We start from the raw sequence: 6000 nt of genomic DNA, 5'->3' as shown, positions 1-6000 counted from the left end.
CCGAAGGCCTTTCCAGTTTCACCAGGACAGGTGGGCGAGCAAAGGCTCAGCCAAGAGGGGTGGGATTTGCTAACAATTGCCCGAGCGCCTCCGAAGGAGACCCAACAACTCAAGAGCAATTGTTTCGCGAATGAATCTACTACCGGATCGGAATCGCGACCCGCTGAGAAGATCCGGCGAGAAACTCAGCGGGCTGATGCATGGGTTAGGTTGCACGTCGACCTCTTTGTCGAGTTCGACGAGTACGGTTACCGGGGTTCCTAAGCCTGCTCCTAGTATTAGAGCTGAAGGCATCTAATGCAAAGGTTATTGGATCTGATGGATCCGTAAGGACGTGTCTAGGGCGTCGACGGTGACTGGCTCCTGCATGATCAGGATTCGGGGAGTAGTCAGCGGCGGCAACGATAAGGCGATTATCATGACGCATAGCCTTATCGAAGTATCGTTCCGACGCTGACTTCATGTATTTCCGAATTGATTCGAGGCCCAGGTCGTCGTGTAGGTCAACGTTCCTCACGAACCACGGAGCCCCGACAGCTAACCTGCAAAAGCGGGATTGTAGGGATTGGAGGGTGTCTATGTGTGTGCGGGCCGCGTGAGCGAACACCACACTCGCGTAAGTCATGACGGGCCTTATGCAAGTTTTGTAAAGTGTCACCTTGTTCCGAAGGGACATTTTACTCCGCTTACAGATCATGGGGTAGAGTCTACCGAGAATAAACGCGGCACGGTCACGGACTGATTTTATATGCGGGCGGAATGTCATCGATGCATCCAGGGTAACGCCCAGGTACTTGACCTTCCTAGCCCAGGGTATGGGTTGTCTAAAGAGAGTAATCGGGGGTGTGAGATTCCTCCTCCTAATCCGGGAGGAAATCCGTGTGGAGCTTCCCCTCTGAAATAGCACCGCAGTACTTTTCGCTGGGTTGATGTCTATGCGCCATTTTCGGAACCACTGTCCTAGGGCTAGGGCTGCGCTCTGAAGCTTCTTCGCGATTAGGGACTTATTTCTACTAGAATAGTAAACAGTCGTGTCGTCGGCGAATAAAGCTAAATGGGTCGGCGGCGACCGGGGAATATCGTTGACGAATAAGCTAAATAGGAGGGGTGAGAGGACAGAGCCTTGCGGGACTCCAGCTGTGAGAGGTCGTGGGGAGGAGCGGGTTCCCTCGACTCGATATCGAAAAGAGCGGTTCGACAAGAAGTCCCGTATGATGAGCACGAGACTATCCGGCACGCCCATGTTGAATAGTTTGAAAATCAAACCATTGTGCCAGACTTTGTCGAACGCTTTTGCGACGTCGAAGAAGAGAGCTCCCGTGTATAACGGTTTTGGTCGATTAATCCCCACAAGAATGTGCTCCGTGAGGCGGTGCACCTGTTGAACGCATGAGTGATTTGTACGGAATCCGAATTGTTCATCGATGAGAATGCCCTTGGATGAGACGAAGTCTCTGAGGCGTTTGTAAAGCAGACGCTCATACAGTTTGCCTAGAGACATGAGGAGGCTAATCGGGCGGTAGCTCGTCGGATGATTTTTTGGTTTACCGGGTTTATGTATGCCGATAACGTCCGCTTCTTTCCACACCGCGGGAAAGATACAGTTCGCCATAGCGGCATTGAAAATAGATGCCAACATCACGATGAGTTGGACGGGTAGAAGTTTAATAACGCGGTTAGATATACCGTCGGAACCGGGAGCCTTGCGAGGACGTAGGTCTTTGATCAAGTCTTTAACTTCCATCGGGGTGACGGGTGGTAACGCATCCGAGGGTGGCAAGGAGGCTCTGCGTTCTACCTCACTGTCTACTAATTCTACATGAACAGGGTCCACGGATTGAGTGCTGGGCGTGCACTGGGTTTGCAATGTATCGGCCAGCAGCTCTGCTTTTTCATCATCATCGAACGCTGCGAGTCGGCCTGAGGGGCCTATGAGGGGGGGCATAGTTACTACCGTATCCGATTTGAGAGTACGAGCTAAGCGGTAGTAAGACCTTTGGGAGGGCGCGAGTCTTTCTAAGAAATCAGACCATCTGGCATCTCGGACTTCGGCGATGCGAGACTTTACGTCGCGTTGTAGGGCACGCATTCGAATACGATTATCCACGGTAGGATACCTATCGTAGGCGCGGATCGAGGCGTTCTTAGCTCTAAGGAGTTCCCTAATATCGTCGGGCAATTTGAAGCGGTGAAGGAAGTCCTCCGCTACAACTTGCTTCGATGACCTATCTAATGTCGAGGTGATGTGTGACGTTAAGATGTCTATGGCTTCAGCGGTATCCTGAGGAGACGGGGTAGAGTCCGGGCTCAACGGGAGCAATGGTGGATCAGATTCAGCCAAGCTGATGCCCAGCGTGTGCCAATCCACCACAGTCCTCGTGACGGGAACGGAATCGGGAGCGCGACCGAGCTTCATAACGACGGGACGATGGTCTGAATCTAACTCTGAAACTACTTCGATCGAGTGTAAGCGCAGAGTTACGTTTTTTAATAACGCTATGTCGAGTATATCCGGGCGATGCGCGATATTTAGCGGGTAGTGAGTCGGGGTTAGCGGAGCGACGATATCGAAGGCGAGATCATCGACTAACGCGTCAAGCCGCCTGCCATTCGGTGTTGTGGTGTGTGAGTTCCACCTGACGTGTTTACAATTTAGGTCGCCCGCCAGAATGACAGAGCTTCCCATGCCGAGCAGCGCCTCGATATCACTGCTTAGAACGATCTTATCCGGTGGAAGATAAACGGACGCGATAACGATCGGCGCGTGTCCAGTCAGTGAGATTCGGCATACTGATGCTTCGATGTTAGAAAGCGCGGGGGGGTCGAGTGGGACGCAGTGCAGGGCTCGTCTATAGTAAATGACGGTACCACCACCACGAGCAGTGAGCCTGTCGTTCCTAACCATGTTATAGTTCGCGATTTTAGGGTCGCGGCGCGCGGGCTTAAGCAGGGTCTCCTGCACCAAAAAGATGTCAATTTGATGGTCACGCAAAAAATCACAAACCTGATCACGTTGATTTGCGAGACCGTAAGCGTTAAAAAATCCTATCGTTACGGATAGGGGCTTTATTCTACTTATGTACGCCATTGATTACCGGCGGAGCGAGGGGAGGACGTACGTATTTAACGACGCGTATACGTCAGCGTATTCTTGCACAACGGCGATGAAGTGTTGTGCAGTGGAGGCGGCGCGAATGGCGTCACCCAAAGCATTAACACGCTCAAAGTTGATCGACTGAAAAAAGTCGATCGCTAGAGCGAGATTGTCGGACGCGGTCGGAGTGCTGGTCGCGGGGGAGGAACGAATCACGGGGGAGGGACGTATCGCGGGGACGGGACGAATCGCGGGGGAGGGAGCTACAGCCGTGTTCGTGTACGGCAACGGTTTAGCCCAGGCCGAGCCGCTGGGCACCGGCGCCGGCACGAAGGCAGGCTTAGCCTTCGGCACAGAGGGTGCCGTGGCTTTGATGTCAGGGCCGGAAGCTCGGAGGCGGTTTTGACGCGCGACGCGGCGATTTATTTTAGGGGCTCGGGGGCATCCACGGTAATTCGCGGGGTGACCCTGTGTTCGGCACAGGACGCAGCTAGGTGGTTCTGTCGCGGTTTTTTGATCGCGAGTGCAAAGAGTCGTGGCGTGATCGTCCAAACACTTGACGCATCGAGGGCGCGCGTGACAATTACGGGAAGAATGCCCGTACAACTGACAATTGTGGCACTGGCTCGGAGTGCCTTTTTTATGAGGGGTTTCCACGGTGATTCCGGAAAGCCTACAGACAGTTCGGACGTTAAAGATTTTCTTACCCTCGGGGGTAGACTGGAGGGCGACGAGAACCATATTATATGGCTCCCTCCCGCGTCCTGTGTGCATGCGGTGCACGGAGTTTACGGGTAGGCCTTGTTCGAGTAGGTCGGCCTTTACGAGCTCGGCATCTAACTCCTTGGGGATGCCACGTATGACTGCACGGAGCTCACGCTCCTCCTGGAGCGTATACGTATGATAACTTATACGCTCCTTTCGGAGGTAGCTTGAGAGGGCTCTATGGTCGTCGGGTGTTGCTACTTTTATCTGTATCCCGTTCGCGAGGTTACGGGCACTGACAAAATTTATGTTTTTGGCCTTAAGGGCCAGGGAGATACGGTCCCAAGCAGCCTTCTCTTGAAGAATCAACGGAGGAGGGGCCTGATTTCTCGTTTGTGCCACCAGGCGCGGCGACGGCGTGGCACGGGGACAGGGAGCGACAGGGGTCGGAGGGCGGGGGCGCGACGCGTTCGCGGCTTTGCTTATTTTAGCGGCCGCGGAAGCTCGGGACTCCGCGGCGCGCTTCTTACCCTTTTGCACGAGAGTGAATCCATCTGTTAATGAGGCGGGAACGAGGTCAACCTCCATATCCGAGTCAGAGTCGGAGGACGAGGAGGAAGGCGTGGGAGCGGCGGACGCGACGGAGGCCGCAGACGATCGCTGAGGTAGAACGGAAGCTGCCGCGGTAGACGCGGGAGTTTTTCGCGACAGTATGGGGGACACGGGTGTGCTGGGCGCGACGGAGGCTGCGGTGTACGGCGCGGGAGTTTTGCGCGCGCTTGCAGGGGACGCGGGAACGGCAGGCGTGGCGGAAACGGCGGGCGCGGCGGGCACGGCAGAACAGTTCACGGCGCGTTTAGCTTTGTAAGCTAAAAATTCTGATTCGAGGGCCGGGTATTTCTCGCTTAAGAATTCCGCGAGCAGTGTGTTGGTTGGAGAAAACTCCATTTCTTCGGACTGCCCAGGGGGGGCTGCCCCGGGACTTAAACACGCGCTCGCCTTGCGGCGAGGCCCCTGCGTCGGTAACACTAAATTGGCCGAAGCGATTCTAGGAATTTTAGAAATTTTAGTGAATAGAATAAATAGAATAGAATTAGAGTGAATAGAACCACTGCACAGTTTCCGGGCGGCAATGCCTTGTAATTAGGCGCAGGTACAAATTCCGAGAAACACTTGGGCCACAGATGTGCCACGAACAATGATCTATTATCACCGGTAGTCACTTCCGACAAAACACTTGGACGCCAGATGTGCCACGAACCGAGGTCGGGCAATCGAACGAACAATGAGCACGTCCACGCGCGTCGGTTGCTCAAATCGGAGTGGATTGCGATTTACTTTTGGTGTTCAATATACAAGGTGTCCCAGAAAGAATGGATAATCCTGAAACAACTCTTAGTAGAGCTATTGGGGATTCAAAATAAAAAATTAATAAAAATGTGTGCGTGTACTAGTGTACACACGTAAGAAGTGAAACTTCTTTATGGCCTTATTTTTCGAAAAATGATCTACATGCAACTTTCTAGAAATTGGTTAAATAAAGTTAAATTAGATAAAGTTTAAACAAAAGGATTTTATTATCATAGACATGAATACAAAAAAGTTAAATTAGATAAAGTTTAAACAAAAGGATTTTATTATCATAGACATGAATACAAAACAGATGGCGCGTAACGGAAAAATGTGACGCGTAACCGAAAAATGTGACGGTAAATTTTTAAAGAATAGATAGATAAGAAGATAGAGATAAAGAAGTTTCACTTCAATAAAAATATTTCTTAGGTAGTACCTAAATTCAAAATAAAGAAAAAATACAAAATTTCATGATTAAAATTTAAGTTCAGATTAACTTTTATAAAAAAAAATACACTAGCTACTCATACAATTTCCTGCATATTCTTTAGTATAGTCCATGTAGAATATTATAACGCCAAAAAGCTTATATCAACTCTTTTTTAAAATACGTAATTTGGGTACTACCTGAGAATTTTTATTTTTATTTTTTATTTTGTATCCCCAATAGCTCTACTATGTGGTGTTCAGGATTATCCACTGCTTTTGGAACACCCTGTATTTGTCTCATTATTAGTATCTTATACATTTTCACGAGTTGCAAACATGCTCAATTTCGATGTTTTTTTGAGAGCTTTTGACAAGAAAACACGCATGAAAGATCAATGAAATCTGATCGTTTGCTATAA

This window comes from Bombyx mori, chromosome 11 (genome assembly GCF_030269925.1).
Source record: "Bombyx mori chromosome 11, ASM3026992v2".
NCBI classification, from domain to species: domain Eukaryota; kingdom Metazoa; phylum Arthropoda; class Insecta; order Lepidoptera; family Bombycidae; genus Bombyx; species Bombyx mori.
Note: the sequence above shows the minus strand (reverse complement) of the source record.